The 18576-nt window shown below is 44.7% G+C and overlaps 1 protein-coding gene across 2 annotated transcripts in view; it reads left to right on the forward strand.

Annotated features, from left to right (window-relative positions):
* Traf3 (TNF receptor associated factor 3) overlaps window positions 1-18576 on the forward strand; it is a 120377-nt gene that overhangs the window by 56338 nt on the left and 45463 nt on the right. For both annotated transcript variants that reach the window (XM_042696859.1, XM_042696860.1), the window contains exon 3: window positions 7183-7303. The gene's annotated coding sequence lies outside the window, so the exon portion shown is untranslated. The remainder of the gene's footprint in view (window positions 1-7182; window positions 7304-18576) is intronic.

Below are 18576 nucleotides of genomic sequence, written 5' to 3' on the forward strand. Positions count from 1 at the left end.
GTGCTACAGTTTGGGGCCATTTGTTCTATAGCCTAATTCCTAAAATTCTTGGTGTTTCATTCATGGATATTAGATGATGGAGTTTTCGTTTTAACATTGCTATGTTAAGAGATTAAAACATGAGGAGTTTGTACTCTTTTGATAATCAGGCATTTAAAAAATAAATGTTTTAAGCCGGATGTCCATGGCTCATACATGTACTGGAGACTTTTATCTTCAGTAGTGGTAGAGTGCTAGCCTTGAGCAAAATAAAAACCTTAAGGAAGCCGGGTGCTGGGAGCTCACGCCTGTAATCCTAGCTACTCAGGAGGCTGAGATTTGAGGTTCCAAGCTAGTCTAGGCAGGAAAGTCCATGAGACTTATCTCCACTTAACACCAGAAAACTGGAAGTAGTGTTGTGGCTCAAGTGGTAGAGCACTGGCTTTGAGCTAAAGAGCTAAAGAGCTGAGCACCCAGGCCCAGAGTTCAAGTCCCATGACAGACCAAAAAAAAAAAAAAAGAAGAAAACAAATGTTTTTGATAACTGAGTAATTTGCATATCAAACTCGACCCTATTAGTCAGGTTACTCATTCACATTGTGCAGCATCACTACCAGTTCATTTAGAATATTTTCACTGACCTGAAATGATGGACTATTAATTTATTCTGTGGCCAAAAATGAAAGATTAGGATCACTATACATTATGTATAATTGTAGACCTACATGTCTTGAGCCCTCTAGCATGAATTCAGGTCTAAGATGGAAACTGGTAAACTGAAGGTTGCTGGTAGCTTTGGCTGCAGCATTTCTTTCTTTCTTTCTTTTTTTTTATTGTGAAAAAACTGTACAGAGGGGTTACAATTACATGGGCAAGATAATGAGTACATTTCTTATCAAGCATTGGTAGCCTCCTCCTTTGTTTCCCCTTCCCATCCCTTCCAAGCCTCCCCCCCAATCCTCCCCCCACCCCCAAGGCTGCAGCATTTCTGAAACATTGGTTACATGCATTATGGGTTCATGTTTAGGCTTAGGTAGATGTGAACTTTAAACTAGGTTTTTGCTGGTAAAGATGTGAGGAAAAAAGAGGAACTCTTTTACACTGTTGGAAATGTAACGTAGTCTGGGCCTTATGGAAATCACTATTCAAGTTCCTTGGCAAATAGAAGTAACTACCCTATGATCCTGCTGTGCCACTCCTGGGCTTATATCCAAAGGAATCAAAGTTAGTATGTCAAAGCCAAGCTATAGGATTAGCCTATGTTATGAATTATATATACAATGTAGTATTATTTAGCCATGAAGAAGAATGAAGTTATACCATTTACAGGAAAAATGGATAGAACTGGAGAGAATCATGTTAAGGGAAATAAGTCAGACTCAGAAAGACAAATATAGAATGTTGGGTGCTCGTGGCTCACGGCTGTCATCCTAGCTACTCAGGAGGCTGAGATCTGAGGATTGTGGTTTAAAGCCAGCTCAGGCAGAAAAGTGCCCCTGAGATTTATCTCCAGTTAACCACCCAAAAACCAGAAGTGGCACTGTTGCTCAAGTGCCCAGGCTCTGAGTTCAAGCCCCACAACTGACAGAACAAAAGAAAGAAGGAAGGAAGATGGGAAGGAGGGAGGGAGAGAGAAAGAGAAAGGGAGAAAGACAAATATAGGATGTTTTCTTTCATATCTGGAATCTAGATCCAAAAACAAACAAAAAGATATGAACATATAAGGAACACTATTTGGAGTGGTAAATATATTATATTGAAACCCATTATTTGTTTGAAAAAAACCCCAAACATCCAGGTTTTCATGGTGGAGGGGGAGGGGATATCATGGGAATGTGATTGGCAGAGGCTGTGCTGTAGGCAGAAAGAACATCTCTAGCTTATCTCCCATCAGGAGAATGGAGCACAGGGCTTTTGATGCACATTGGCTGAGTTCAAGTGTGTAACACGTCTACCCACTCTTCCCTTGCCATACATTCATGTACTTAACACTTTCGCCAGCCTTCCCATGGGCACTCTTTCGTGCCTACTCATGTACATACAGAGGTGATACTGTGGGCAGAAGCAATGGCACGGTCCTACTGCTGGACCAGGGCAGCACATTTTCTGTGTAAAGGGCCAGATGGTAAATGTTTGGGGGCAGTTCTGTGTCTCTGCATTATGAGGCAGGCTCTAATATTAGAAGCATGTTATATGCCAGAAATGAATTCAATAGCATAATCTCATTAAAATGGTTCTTTGGCTTAGAAAAAGAAAAATTTCATTAGTTGAAAGAGGACAGTATCTTGATTTATCAAGAAAAAGCTGATAGTCAATTAAAAATGACAATTTGGCCAAGTGCCAACAGCTCACGCCTATAATCCTAGCTACTCAGGAAACTAGTGTCTGCAATTAAGCACCAAAGAGCTAGAAGTGGCTCAAATGGCTCAAGTGCTAGCCTCGAGCAAAAACTCAGAGATAGTGCCCAGGCCCTGAGTTCAAGCCCCAGGACCAGCACAAAAAAATGTGGAGGGTGTAGCTAGAGTGGTAGAATGCCAATTTGAGCAGCAGAAAAAGCCAGGCAAGAGTGCTAGACCCTGAACTCAATTCTGAAGGTTTGAAAAACAGGTAGTAGGATTTAAGCAAATTGTTTACATGATGTGAGAAACTTTAGTATAATCACGTAGTATCTTCCTCAAAGTCAGAAATGGCTTTGGTTCCATGAAGCGTGCTCTACAGTCAGCTGTAAGGTGACGGTGAATTTCCTGCATTGTCCAAAGCAAAGAGCAAACAGGCCATGCCAGTGCCGAAACCCAAAACAACGAGAAAAGATGCTTTTAACATGGGACATGCACATCTATTAAACAGCGATATTTAAGCATAAGTGTGTCTGTATGCGTGCGCACATGTGTGCCTATATGTGCGTGCGCTGGTTCTGGAGCTCAAACTCTGGCCTTAGGTGCTATCCTGTAACTTTTTTTTATTTTGCTCAAGGTTAGCACTCTACCACTTGTGCCACATGTCACTTCTGGCTTTTTCTGTGATTAATTGGAGATAAGATGCTCATGGACTTTCCTGCCCGGGCTGGCTTTGAACTGCAATTCTCAGATCTCAGGCTCCTGAGTAGCTAGGATTACAGGTGTGAGCCACCAGCACCTGGCGATATTTGGGAATTTTGAGGTATGTATTTTGCATCTGGGTATGGTGTAGTGTTGGAATTTATAAGTCTTTACTGTGACTGATACCTTGGTCAGTCACCATGAAAGGAATACTGATCCTTGAGGACCTAGGTTTCAGTCTTGGGCTTTGGGCAAATTAGTAAATATCATCCTAGTCACTCAGCAGTTGTTTTAAAATCATTGAGAAGCGTACAGAGCAAATTTGAGGTAATGGCATGTTTGCTGATTCTTACAGCACAATTCGTTGGCATGCTTTTGTTGATGTGGTCACTGTCCAAACCAGATGTAGTAAAGAACATAGACTCCAGGGATTGAATCTTTGTGTTGCAGCTTCCTCGTTTCTCTAATGGACCAAGAAAAAAAGAAAAGTTTCTGGGCATCAGTGGCTCATGCCTGTAATCCTAGCTACTCAGGAGGCTGAGATCTGAGGATCCTGGTTCAAAACTAGCCCAGGCAGGAAAGTCTGTGAGACTCTTATCTCCAATAAACCACCAGAAAACCGTAAGTGGCACTGTGGCTCAAGTGATAGAGCACTAGCTTTGAGCTGAAGAGCTGAGGGACAGCGCCCAGGCCCAGAGTTCAAGCCCTATAACCGACAAAAGAAAAAATATTCATAGTTGTAAGGAATAAATTAATAAAGCTACAGCTTATGAAATACTTTCTGTGTGTTTTATTCTGAGTGCTGAGGATGTGAACCTGAATGTCTGTCAGAAAGTTAGCCGGGTGGGAGAGAGAAGGCAGGGTGAGCACAGGTTTAATTAACAGTAGTGTGAAGGGTGTCCTCACAGGGCTGGGGCTGGAGGAGATTTGGCCAGTTTCACTGGGTAGGAAGAGTTCCAGAAAAGGTTAATTCCACAGTCAGGAAATGTCTGCTCTGTGTGTTGGTACCTGGCTAGATGCTGGGCCCAGGTATCTCTTGAGCACAGTCCTTGCTCTATAGATGCATGCACTTGAGTAAAACCCAGAGTCTCATGGCAAACAGTAGATAATGTCACAACTAGAACACTAGAGTGGAGCCCAGAGGATAGTGCGTTTGACAGACAGCTCAAGAGTAAACCCAGAGCCGGGCGCTGGTGGGCGCTGGTGGCTCATGTCTGAAATCCTAGCTATTCAGGAGGCTGAGATCTTAGGATCACAGTTCAGAGCCAGCCCAGGCAGAAAGTCCATGAGACTCTTATCTCCAGTAAACCACTCAGAAAACTGGACGTGGTGCTGTGGCTCAAGTGGTAGAGCACTGGCTTTGAGCTGAAGAGCTGAGGGACAGCGTCCAGGCCCAGAATTCAAGCCTCACGACTGACAAAAAAAAAGTAAACCCAGATGAAGACAGTCAGGGTGAGGTGGAGCCACTATGTGGGATAGACCTACATTCAAAGGCCAGGTTGAGGAGCAGTTGCGTTTTTGTGAATTTCAATGGACATCTGACAGTTAAATGGAGTACCATGAGTTCTAGACACTGCTTTCATAAAGTTATAACTTTTAATTTCATTATCTTTGTTTTTCCACTAAATTTATTGCTATAAAAAACCTTTTAGTTAAGAAGAAAATTGCTGGTGCCAGTAGCTCGCAGCCGTAATCCTCATTACTCAAGAAGCAGACTTAGAGGCTTGTGATTCAAAGCCAGCCTGGGCAGAAGAGGCTGTGAGGGTGCCATCTCCAAAATAATCAGTAAAGGCAGAGTTGACGGTGCGGCTCAGACTTCGCAGAGTGCCGTACAAGAAGGCTGAACAGACACAGGCCTGAGTTCAAACCTTGGTTCCAGCCAAAAAGAAGAAAACTTTTGGGCTGGGCATGATGTTACATGCCTATAATCCTAACACTTGGACTGGCTAAAGCAGGAAGGTCTGAGGTTTGAATCTAGTCTGGACTACACAGAAACAAGCTGGGCTCAAGCCTGTAATCGTGGCTATTCCAGAGCCTGAGATCTGAGGGTCACGGTTCAAAGCCAGCCTATGCAGGAAAGTCCGTAAGACTCTTCAATTTACCATCAAAAAAATAAAATAAAAAAGTAGAGCTGTGGCTCAAAAGTGGTAGAGTGTTAGCCTTGAGCAAAAGAGCTCAAGGACAGTGCCCAGGCCTTAAGTTCAAGTCCTATGACTGGCGCACGCATGCGCGCGTGTGCGCGCGCGCACACACACACACACACACACACACACAATGCATTTGTAGTATACAGCCAAAGCTATATTTAGAGGGATATTTATAGTCTTTAAAAAAAAGTATCACATCGGTACTAGAAATAGCATCATGCTGACAAATTTGAAAAGTATAGACATAATTCTTGGGAAAATGTAACTTATTAAATGCAACATAAGAAATAAAAATTTATCCCTATAACCATTAAAAACATTTAGCTTAAGAGCTGGGCATGGCAGTGCCCCAAGACCTTGGAGGCTGAGACAGTAAAATTGAGAGTTGGGGGCAGCTTGGGCTACATAGTGAGTTGCAGGGTAGTGTGCTCTGTTTAGTGAGATTATAGTCCCCCCAATTTTCTTTTTAGGTTGACAGATGTGCAAATGAAGGAATACTGGGAATGTGTGTATGCATACGTGTCCATGTTATATTACCTTCATTGATCTAGATAGTGTTCCTTGAGTATAAGATTAAAGATTGTATTTTAAATATATCATTGTATCTTTCTGAAAAAATTTAAATGATTTGCTGACAATCCAGCTAGAAAACTTGCAACAGGCTGGTTGGAGATGCTCCAGTTGGTAAGGTTCTTCCTCTTCTACCTTTTTCTCCAAATTTGCGCTGACTTACAGCAAACTCTGCTCACAGGTGGCACGTGGCAGCGTCAGCTCAGACTTTGGTTCTTTGGGAAAGAATGTCCTAATGTGGAAGGTAGAATTTTCATTCATACTGACCTGGGTTTTGTAGTCTCAGAAGGCAGCCACCTCTGGCCAGGGAACTCGTGATGACAGGGCCCTTGTGACAGGCTTTCCTGGGCTCAGCCTGCCGTTAGTCTCTAGAAGCTGGTGGGCTCCCAATGAGGAGTTACACCTGGTGAAAAATCAGGGTGCAGGGCTGTGAAGGTGGCTCAGTGGTAGAGCGCTTGCCTTGCATGTATGAGGCCCTGGGTTCGATTCCTCAGCACCACATATGCAAAAAGAAAAAAGCCAGAAGTGGCGCTGTGGCTCAAGTGGTAGAGCACTAGCCTTGAGCTGAAGAGTTGAGGGACAGCGCCCAGGCCCAGAGTTCAGGCCCCACAATTAGACCCCCCCACAAAAAAAATTAAATCTCCATAGAAGTAATTGTCAGATGTAAAGTCTTATATTGCTCAATGGATACACAGAAAGGAACAAAGAATATATACCAAATGATTCTACTGATAGAAAATTCTGAAGCAAAGGAAAACCGAGGAAAGCTTAAGAAGTAGTTTTTTAGAGGTAAAAGGGTTAGGTGAGAGAGGCACACAGCCTTTCTAGAATACCCTGTGGCCCAGCCTGGGTGGTAACTGCTCTATAACAGCATAATGATGCTGTAATTGCTATGTTTTTCTCAGCACCACATATGCAAAAAGAAAAAAGCCAGAAGTGGCGCTGTGGCTCAAGTGGTAGAGCACTAGCCTTGATCTGAAGAGCTGAGGGACAGCGCCCAAGCCCAGAGTTCAAGCCCCATGACTGACCACAAAAAAAAAGGAAAAGCTGGGCACTAATGGCTGGCACCTATAATCTTTGCTACTCAGGAGGCTAAGATCTGAGGATGGAGTTCAAAGCCAGCTGCTGGAGCAGGCATGTCTGTGAGACTGTTTTCTCCAATTAATCACTAAAAGTTAAATAGAGGTGTTGCTCAATTGGCAAAGCACCATCCTTGGCAAAAAAGGTAAGTGACAATGTGTAGGCCCTGTCACTTCAAGCCCTACTACCAGCACAAAATAAAGAAAAAAGAATGTAGAAAACATACAATATGTGTGCATATAGAGTGGTTGAAAACATTACTTTATAGAAATGTATACTTTTGAAAATCTGTTTTTTAAATTTTTAGTTTTACTGAAAAAAAAACTTATTCATCTAAGAGATGACCAAGAACTACTCTTATTTTCCAGGTAAGGGACACCACTCCAGTTGAAGAGGGGCAAGATTCCACAGCTGTGCTTCTTGCTTGTGGAGACTCAGTTCCTCCTTGATCACTCTTCCCTAGATCTCCGTGGAGCCTATGACACACAGGTAATGCTACATAGGTTCCATTCTTCAGCTCATTTTTTATTGTGTGCTTTGTATAAAAATAATCTAATTCCAGATACCTTATACTCATTTTTTGGTTTTAGCAATTTCCTTCTTCAGCAGATGTTTTGAGAATCTTCTGCAGTTGTGGCACTGTGTTTTGGGTTGTATCTGACCTTACTTCTTAACTACTTTAACCCTACATTAAGTTTTAAGAATAGCAGACAGGACCCCTATGATACAGGAATGACTTAGTGAGTTCGGACATTAGAGTAATGCTTTATATACTGTCTCAGAGACCCAATCCCCTCTGAAGAAGGGTGCTTTTTTGATTTGTGAACTGTTGGCTTGTTAATCGTCATTCTATAAGAATTTGAAAGGGAACAAAATATTTTGTGTTTTAAGCTCTACTGTGATTAGGTGGCATTTTTACTTGAAATTAGAAGCCTTCATATGTAGAACATTAAGATAAATATTAAAGAATTATGAAATATTTGCATCAAAAGTGGCATTTCATAGATAGCTACTTTTTTATTAAATTTATTTTCTGTTACCTTTAAATAGTTGTACAAAGGAGTTTTAGTTCAAGTCAATTTGAGTACAATGCATCTTCAGCTTTTTTTTTTTTTTAACCTCCCAGTCATGGGACTTGAACCTCAGGGCCTGGGCACTGTCTCTGAGCTCTTTAGCTCAAGGCTAGCATTCTACCACTTTGAGCCACAGTGCCACTTCTGGTTTTCTCATGGTTTATTGGAGATAAGAGGCCGGTTGCTGGTGGCTCACGCCTGTAATCCTAGCTACTCAAGGAGACTGAAATCTGAGGATGGTAGTTCAAAACCAGCCTGGCAGGAAGGTCCTTGAGGCTAATATCTCCAGTTAACCACCAGAAAATGGGAAGTGGTGCTGTGGCTCAAAGTGGTAGAGTGCTAGCTTTGAGCAAAAGTGCTCAGGGACAGTGCCCAGGCCCAGAGTTCAAGCCAGATGACCAACAAAAGGGAGAAGAAAAGTTTCACAGCTTTTCCTGCCAGGACTGGCTTCGAACTGCAATTCTCAGATCTCAGCCTCCTGAGTAACTAGGATTATAAGTGTGAGCCAATGGCACCCAGCCTTGAGATTTTTTTTTTTTTGGTCCAGTTGTGGGGCCTGAACTCTGGGCCTGGGCGCTGTCCCTCAGCTCTTCAGCTCAAGGCTAGTGCTCTATCACTTGAGCCACAGCGCCACTTCCGGCTTTTTTCTTTTTGCTTATGTGGTGCTGAGGAATCGAACCCAGGGCCTCAGGCATGCAAGGCAAGCGCTCTACCACTGAGCCACCTTCCCAGCTCAGCCTTGAGATATTTTTGATAAGTTGAAATTTTTTATTTATAATTGCAGTATCATCATAGTACCAGTTTTCCCAAGCACAGTCCCATTTTTGTTCCTGTTGTTGCTTAGAGGCCGGGTCTACACAGTTGGATGCTGATTCCCTAGAATTTCTTAGTCATTACAGTCCTCCTTCCTACCCTTTTTGTCTTTGAGTTTGTTTCTTGGAATGTCCAGGCTGTTTATCCTTTAGTCAGAGATTTCCCACTCTAACTTTGGTGGTTTGCCCTGAGCATGTGCTCTGCCTGGGTATTTCCTGTGGCAGGTGGGTGGACCCAGAGCCCTCAGGACAGGCTCCTGGAGCACTGGCCCATGTCTTCCTCAGGAGGCTCCAAGTCTGCTCCTAGTGCTCAGTGTCTGGACTCATGGTCATTAGAGGGCACAAAATGGTGTTCTATTTTGTCACTTTTCCTTATCATTATTATTATTATTACCCAGTTTTTACTTCACTGGATATTTGGTTACCTCTAAGGGACAATTCAAACAGAAAGTACAGGATACATAAGTACCTGATTCTTCATTTGTGTCAATTATCAACCAAATGGAACTGTGCTACTCCAGAATGGCCAGTGAGGGTGTTGACTATCATTAAATTGGATTGCAGCGTATGTTACAGTTCATCCCAGTTAATCTTAATGTTCAACTTGTGCTGCTTCAAGCCAGCCGACTGCTTGAGTTTCCTGTTTCCTTTATGTCCCTGTCAGCTTGATGTTCCATATTCCTGTACCTTTTCTGCCCAAGACTGAAATGGCCTGTTTCTCTAAACAACTCTCATTTCCTGCTGTCCAGGCCTTTTGGATGGACGGCTGTCAGGGCCGCAATACCCTTGCACTTGGCAAGACTCTGGCCACGGCCAGGAGAGGCACAGATCTGCACACCGTAAGGGCCAAGCAAGTGTTCAGAATTTAAAATCCACAAACACACACTTTTCTACAGTGCAGGGCCTCATGATTCTTGTTTTCTTAGAGATTGTAAGACCAGGCTTTATCCTGTGGTAAATCAAGCTCTTTTCCAGTTGTTGGCCTGTGTGGTTTGATTGTTGTTTCTCTCCCTCACTCCCTTGGAGTTGTCTAGTTTCCTCTCTTCCTCTCCACCCCCCCGCCCCCCATCCTCATGTTGGCCAGGGCCCTGTCCCACAGTGGAACGTTTGGCATAGGAATCATGAAGGGGGTGATTGTGTTGAAATGTTTGCATAAAGATGGGTTCCAGAAGATGTCTTTATCATCAGACACTCCTGCGTGTTTCTGGATTAACTTCTGCCGCTTTAGTATTGACATCACTTGCATGACACTTCTCATTTCTCTGCTGGGCTTGATGTGGAGCTTGTTTTCCTTCTGTGTGATGTTTTGTCTTTTCCTGCTGGTGAGAGCCATTTTCTTTATCTATGTTTCCCTTTTTTGGTTTTCCCCGGGCTTTCCAGTTCTAAGAACATCCTTCTGTCAGCAAATGTACTTTTGTTTCCAGTTTCTCAGTGCTGGAATTAAAGTGAGGCCCAACTTAAATCACAGAAGTAGGCAGCATGACTACACCATTACAGAGCTGGGTGCTTTGTGTGAATAGCCAGGGCTTCTAGAGCAGCTAACTGGAAAATAAATTCTGATACTTCCTCAGAAAATTGGAGATGTCTTTCATTGAGTAAAATAAAACCTTAAAATACAATAAATTCATACCTAAAAATAAAGCAAATAGTAGTTAATGGAGAAACAATTTTGCTTGAAGGAAACTGCAGAATCAGTTCTGGTGGCTCACGCCTGTAATCCTAGCTACTCAGGAGGCTGAGATCTGAGAATCACAGTTTGAAGCCCTCCTGGGCTTTAGATAAAGCCCACGAGACTCTTTTCCCCAGTAAAGTATCAGTCTCAGTGAGATTCTTATTTCCAATTAATCACCCAAAAACTTGAAGTAGTGCTGTGGCTTAAGTGGTAGATCACTAGCCTTGAGCACAAAGAGGATCAGGAACAGAACCCAAGCCCTGAGTTCAGGCCCCACAACGGACACCCCCCCCCCAAAAAAAAAGAATAAAAGAATATCAGATGTGCTGGGCACCGGTGGCTCACACCTGTAATCCTAGCTACTCAGGAGGCTGAGATCTGAGGATTGTGGTTCAAAGCCAGCCCTGGCAGGAAAGTCCATGAGACTCTTATCTCCCAAAAGCCACTAGAAAACCAGAAGTGGCACTGTGGCTCAAACGGTAGAGCACTCACCTTGTGCTGAAGAGCTGAGGGACAGCATCCAGGCCCAGAGTTCAAGCCCCCCAACAGACCAAAAAAATAAAAAATGAATATCAGATGTGGCTGGGTGCCCGTGGCTCATGCCTGTAATCCTAGGTATTCAGGAGACTGAAATGTGAGGATCATGGTTTGAGCCCTGGCAGAAAAGTTCATTATACTTATCTCCAATTAACCACCAGAAAACCAGAAGTGGTGCTGTCATTCAAAGTGGTAGGCCTTGAGCGGAAAAAGCTCAGGGACAGCACCCAAGTTCAAACCCCATAACCCCGCCCACCACACCCACTCCCCCCCCCCCCCCAAAAAAAAAAAAAAAAAAAAGCCAAATGAGGCCAGGACAGCAGCTTCTTGGCTGTTTTGAATAAGGCTACTTGGGAGCATGTGCACAGGCTCTTGTGTGAATGTTGCTTTCATGGTCCCATGGTAAAGTATGTAAAGTAGAATTGCTGGGTCATGAGGGACTGTATAACTGAAGGGCCTGCTAGACTGTGTTCCTCAGCATCTGCGCTGCTATGACACTTCACACACTATGTGATGCGTGAAGATTACAGTTTCTCCATATTTTCAGCAGCACTTGTACTTGTTCTTTTTCTGTGTGTGTGCTGGTTTTGAGACTTGAACTCAGGGCCTGGGTCCTGTCTGTACCTGAGCTTTTTTGATCAAGTCTAGTACTCTAACCCTTGAGTCAGAAGTCACTTCTATATTTTTGGTGAAGGTGAGAGTCTCACCGATTTTTCCTGCCTGGGCTGGCTTTGAACCGCAATCCTCAGATCTGTTTCCTGAGTAGCTAGGATTATATGCCACCAGTGCCTGGCAGTAAGTTTTTTTTTGTTGTTGTTGTTTTGTTTTTTGTTCTAACAGTATTTTTAGATGAATTAAAATTTATGTAATAATTTATGTTATTTAAAGTTTACTTTATTCTTTTGGAGTGTGACCTCTGTCTCACAGGTGCTAAGAAGGTGCTCTACTGATGAGCCATACCTCTGGCTTTTTTTTACCCTATTTTTTGAAATAGGGTCTCGCTTTTTTATCCAGGTAGGCTTGGAACCATGGTTCTCCCAATCTAAGCATCCCGTGTAGCTGGGCTAACAGCCATGTACTACCACACCCGGCCGTGGGCCGAGGACTCTCAAGGAACTCTCAGCCTTCCAGACTGAGCATCCCCAGTAGGTAGGATCAAAATGGCCCGTGGTACATTCACAGTGCGGTGCAGCTACAGCCTCTCTCATTCTAACATTCTCATCACCCCAAAAGGAAACCTTTACCCTTTAAAAAGTCCCCACTATCCCCACCTCAAGCACTGCCAACCACCAGTCAGCTTTGTCTCTCTACATTATTTATTCTGCACCTTTTATAGGAAGGGAGTCCTACCCTATGCCCTTTTGTTCTGGTCTGTTTTGAGATGGGGTCTCTGTCATCCAGGCTGGACTCAAGATTCTCCTGCTTCAACCACCTGAGTACTAGGATTACAGGCGTGCATCACTGGCACTTGGCTTAAAATTAACATGACCTTTTGTATCTGGTATATTTTACTTAGCCTGATGTTTTCTTTTTTTTTGTGGTCGGTCGTGGGGCCTGAACTCTGGGCCTGGGCGCTGTCCCTCAGCTCTTCAGCTCAAGGCCAGTGCTCTACCACTTGAGCCGCAGTGCCTCTTCCAGCTTTTTCTGCTTATATGGTGCTGAGGAATTGAACCTATTGAGCCACCTTCCCAGCCCCTAGCCTGATATTTTCAAGGTTCATCCACATTGTTACATGAATCAGAACTTCTTTACAAAAAGAAGTGTTATTTGTGTTATTTGTAGTTAGGAAAATAAATCTAAATGTTCAAGAATAGAACACAGCTAAGTAAATTAGGCAGTAAGATGGGCTATTACTAAGGTTCAGGGTTGTGGGTGCTTTGTTTTGTTTTTATTTTGAGATTGGCTCTCTGTGTAGCCCAGGCTGGCTGGAGTATGGACTCTTCTCCCAAGTGCTGATATTACAGGTGGACATTTCCAAGCTAGGCTGACAATGAGTTGACTGATGGCTGGCAACTTCAGGTGGAGGCTGGTCACTGGAAAACCCCGTACAGAATTAAGAGAGTTGGGCCTTACCTCCCTACCCCTAATTTTTCAGGGAGGAGAACAAGGCTGGAGGTTAGGTTAGTCACTGATGGCGGTGATTCAATAACCGTGCAGATGCAATGAAGCCTCAATTTAAACAAAAGAACTGGTTTTAGAGATAGCTTTCAGATGGCTGAGCTTGAGGTTTCCGGAGAGGGCTCCTGCCCTCTCATCTGTCCTCTCAGCCGCTGTGATGCACTTCTTAACAAACCGCTGTGTTTCCCAGAAAATGAACCTCACCTAAAGAAAGGTTATGAGGATTTGGTTTGGTTTTTTTTTTTTTTTGCTGGTCCTGGGTTTGAACTCAGGGCCTGAGGACTGTCTCTGAGCTTTTTTTATTCAAGGCTAGCATTCTACCACTTGAGACACAATGCCACTTCTGGTGCGCGCGCGCGCGTGTGTGTGTGTGTGTGTGTGTGTGTGTGTGTGTGTTTAATTGGAGTCAAAGAGTCTCATGGACTTTCCAGCCTGGACTAGCCTTGAACCATCTTGGGGACTGAGTCCTGAACTATCTCAGTGTCAGAAGACATGGAGTTCAGTGCTGTCTGTACTGATAGGAATGTGTGTTGCTGTCTGTCCATGCGGAGCCCTGTGGCATTCCCCCATGAAGCTGGTCATTTGTGCAGCCTGCCCACCAGCAGTTCTGCACTCCCCAGGTATGGAGTGGAGGTAGGGCTGGCATACGCTTTCTGTAAAGGGCAAGAGGAACATACCTTAGGCTTTGTGGAGCACTGGTGCTCTTCGTCACATCTTATTTTCTCTTTTATTTTTTTTTAAACCTTTTTAACCCTTACAAAATGGAGCTAGATATGATGACTCTAATCCTAGTACTTGGGAGGCTAATATAGGAGCATCTTAAGTCCAAAGTCAGCCCAGGTTTTAAATGAGATCCTGTTTCAAAACACAGAGACACACACACACACACACACACACACACACACACACACACACACACACACACACACACACACACACACACACACACACACACACACACACACACACACACACACACACACACACACACACACACACACACACACACCCGTGAGTTTGGTGGTTGTGCAAGGGACTGTATTTTGGGACTGGCTTATATAGGGCTTACAAGGAGGATAATAAAAAATGGGCTGAGGTCTCCTTGGGATCAAGGGCGATGTCCTTGGCCAGGCCCACAGTGGAAGGTGGGTATGGGGTCTTTGTCTCCTGGGGGCCAAACTTGGAAGGACCTGCCTGTGGATAAGCGTGTGAGCACACAGCTTCGTGCTTTGCTTGTCCCTGGGGAATAAGGCAGGACTCAGTCCTTCAGTCTAAGCTGATGCTACCAGGCTGTTGGCTTGATTTGATCCAAATGAATGTAGTTACATTGATCTAAGGCCATTTGCCCTAGAAAAATTGTCCAAGTACCCCAAGAAATGTGTCAGGATGTGCAGAACAAACTGTTCAAAACCTGGAGACAGCCATCAATGTTGCAGCAAACATAAGTAGACATGGATGCAAGTGTATGATGCTGTGGACACAAGTTTATAATGCTACAGCAGAAGACCACATGTGTAGGATAGTTGAAATGCAGAATAGGCAAAAAAAAAAAAAAAAAGTCTATTGCTTAAGAAGAAATACACTAGTAGAATCATAAGCAGGAGGTTCAGGTGATGTTTACCTTTGGAGAACAGCAGAGCATGGGCTGAGGCACACAGGTGCTGCCTGAAGTGCCCACTTCACATGCAACACAAATATGGCACGTAATTGCTTGTGTCAGGTATTGTCGAATTTATTTTTTGAAGTGTAAGGAAAGATTTCATCAGAGAGGGTCTAGAACCTACCTCCTGCCCTCTTCCAAACAGTATTTTCTACAGCAGAGCTTGGCAGAGTCAAATCCCCCTGGAGGTGATAGAAATAGGCATTTAGGCAGTGACTGGCTGATGACTAGCAGTGCAGCCATTAACACCTGAGGAGAAAGCCCAGGAACATAGCCTTCTGCTGTGTAACAGCAGGGAGTCTCACACTGAATGTACACCTAGGCAGGAAAGTCCGTGAGACTCTTATCTCCAACAAAAACTAGACTCAGAAAAAGCTAGAAGTGGTGCTGTGGCTCAAGTGCCAAGCACTAGCCTTGACACAAAGAGGCTTAGGGACAGCGCCCAGGCCCTGGACCAGAAAAAAATTATTTGCTTAGCCAGGCACTGGTGGCTCACACCTGTAATCTTAGCAACTCAGGAGATGAGATCTGAGGATTGCAATTCAAAGCCAGCCTAGACAGGAAAGTCCCTGACACTCTTATCTCCAATAATCCACCAAAAAACAAAACAAAACAAAACAAAACAAAAAAAATGGAGATGGGGCTGGGAAGGTGGCTCAGTGGTAAAGTGCTTGCCTTGCATGCCTGAGGCCCTGGGTTCGATTCCTCAGAACCACATAAGCAAAAAGAAAAAAGCTGGAAGTGGCACTTTGGCCCAAGGGGTAGAGCGCTAGCCTTGAGCTGAAGAGCTGAGGGACAGCGCACAGGCCCAGAGTTCAGGCCCCACGACCGGACCCCCTCCCCCCCCCCCAAAAAAAAAATGGAGCTATGGCTTAAGTAGTAAAGTACTAGCCTTGAGCAAAAATATTTCAGGGACAGTGCCCAGGCCTTGAGTTCAAACCCCAGGGATCAGCACAAAGAGAAAGAATGAAAGAGAGAGAGAAAAGAATCTTTGTTTATATTGTAAATTGAAATATAATTAACATGTCTTAAAATTCACTCATTTAGAGTATACAAGATGGCGGTTTTTAGTCTTTTACAAACTAGTATAGCCATCACCACTAAGTGATTCTAGAATATTCTTTCTCAATAAGAAACCCCACACCTCTTAGCAGTTGCCTTCCCTGTTCCCTTCGTCCCCATGCCTGCCGAGTACCAATTTGCCATGTGTGTCTGGCTCTAATGGTTTCTAATGGTGCCCGGGACTGTGTAGAGGTGGATTCTAATGCTGTCTCCCTCAGGCTGGGTTCAGATTCAGCAGAGGAGAGCTGGTGCTGTTGCTATCCCAGCAGCCCTCTTTCCTCCTTCCTCAAGACTTTTCCTGACAGCAGCTGAGCTTAGGGGCCGGCTGGGGGCTGTAAGAAGCCCTTCATGACCCATCAACGGGGATGTCTTTGTGGGAGCTCTGTACTCTGGGTGAGTTACAACTACTTTCTTGGCTTTGGGCTTTCCTTTGCCATGTGGGTCAGGGCTGCTATGAGGCTTTTTTCATTGATGCCCTTGGAGTATCATTTGCATCTGTTCAGTTTTCTTCAGTATTCTAAGAAACAAAGACCTTAGGTTGTATTCTTCCTTTGCTTATATAGAGTATAGAGTATGACATGCTGCTACAGCAGGAGCACACATCACATCACACTAGCCTGGTCCTTGCCCTTTCAGACTAGAAGTGTGAACTCACAGGGGCTCAGACGGAGGGACAAATGGTGAACAAATGCTGCAGTGGTGTTCGTTAAACATTGTGTTGAAAATGAGCTGTACCACTTGGGGGAGAGCGAGGGAAGGGGTGACACGGCCCCTAAGGAAACACACGTATTACCTGACTTACGTAACTGTCATCCTCTGTACATCACCTTCATAATAACAATGAAAATGAGGAAACGTGAACTCACCTTCCAAGGGCCAGTGTTTCTCATCACCTACTCTTTATTGAGCACATAGCCTTGTGGGCACTGTAGAGTAAAATATGAAATGGTTGTGGTAAGCAGCTTCTAATCCTGGCAGGACTCTTCAGGGCATAAAGCTATAAGATCAGCTCCAAAAATTAGTCTTCTGTTCCAGGAGGAGTGAGTTTGTCAAGAAAGAATTTGGGCTGACTAGCTAGGATCTTGCCTTCCCACCTGTTCATTAACTCAGCAAATACATAGTAAGCACTGAGTTCTTGGCAGCTTCTAGTCTATGTACCTGGGCTTTGTTAGTCAGCAAAACAGATGGGAATTTGAGTCCTCAAAAGCTTACCTATGTTCTGCAAAAACGGAGAGACACCTAGTGTGCCGTCCTCAAGGCTAGACATGCCGGATGGAGCCCGGAGGAGGGGACGTACCCCAGAGGTGAGGCTTGCAGGGTGGGCTAGGGCATGGGCAGGGACACAGGGAAGGGGGTGGCAGGCAGGGGGCTCCTGGCTGGCCCTTCTGTCTGACAGCACTCAGCTGCCATCTTCATGAACCACATTCCAAAGGGCAGGGTTGGAAGAAGTTACTGACCTGTTGAGGTTATCTTGAAAATCCATGTTTCATTAATCTGCCGGATGCTGCTGCTGGAGGTCATTTTCAGATACAATAGCCATGAAGCAAACAGTTCTTTTGGATTCCGAACCAGGCTCCGGGTAGAAGAAGCCAGTGCTGCACCCAGTCCATGCCCAGGCACCTGGGGTCTCCCCTGGGCCATCTGGGGGTGTGCGAGAGACCTTGGCACTGGCTGACAGCTTCATGTGTCGTACTGTAGAAAGAAGGGTGAGACCTGCAGGTCTGAGAGACAGTGAATAGACAGAATTCTCCCACCTCAGTTTTATTTTGGCAGGGCGGGGGTTGGGGGGGGTCAGTCATGGGGCTTGAACTCTGGGCCTGGGCACTGACCCTCAGCTTTTCAGCTCAAGACGAGCGCTCTACCGCTTGAGCCACAGTGCCACTTCCGGTTTTCTGGTGGTTTATTGGAGATAAGAGTCTCATGGACTTTCCTGCCGTAGCTAGCTTTAAACTGTGATCCTCAGATCTCAGCCTCCTGAGTAGCTACAATTACAGGTGTGAGCCAGTGGCGCCCAGCCCGCCTCAATTTTAACAGTACTAGGGTTTTCAACTCAGGGCCTCACCCTTGCTGCTCTAGCATTCTGCCACTTGAGTCACACCCCCAGCCTCCATATTCTTGTTAAATAACAAAAATAGATTGAACAGGAACACAGTGTATATTTGGGGGAGATGGGGCCGTACTGGGACTTGAACTTGGGGCCTTGGTGCTGTCTCTTAGCTTTTTTGCTCAAAGCTGGCACTCTACTACTTGAACCATCGTTCCACTTCCAGTTTTTTTTTTTTTGGTGGTTTAATGGAGATTTGAATTAAATGGACCTTTTTGCTTGAGCTTTAAATTGCTGTCCTCAGATCTCAGCCTTCCTGATTTGCTAGGATTACAGTGCCTGGCAAGACAGCTCGTTTAGTTTTGAAAGAATCTTCTAAAGTCCCTTTAGTGAATAGATAGCATGGTGTGAGAAAAGGATGGAGGAGATAGAGAGAGGAAGTAAATTGCATAGTGCAGAGGCCGGTGCAGGCATCTGAGAAAAGGATCTTCCTGAAGCCATCAAGTCCTGTCCATATTTGGTCACCATACTCTTCTTTACTGAAGCAAGTGTCAGAGTGGAGGTGACTGGGCCCAGAGACAGGAAGGTATGGGTGCCCACCCATTTGCTGGAGCCAACTAGCAGAGGCCACATCAAAGAGGGGCAGGGAGCCTGGGCTGAAAAGCTGGCAGTGTATGGCTTGATCCTGATTCTTTCTGTCCAGCATTCGAAATTTTTCATTATAAAAGTTCACACTTTGCCTGGTGCCGGTGGCTCACGCCTGTAATCCTAGCTACTCAGGAGA

Source organism: Dipodomys spectabilis, unplaced genomic scaffold (assembly GCF_019054845.1).
Source record: "Dipodomys spectabilis isolate Male_0828 unplaced genomic scaffold, ASM1905484v1 ptg000212l, whole genome shotgun sequence".
NCBI lineage: Eukaryota > Metazoa > Chordata > Mammalia > Rodentia > Heteromyidae > Dipodomys > Dipodomys spectabilis.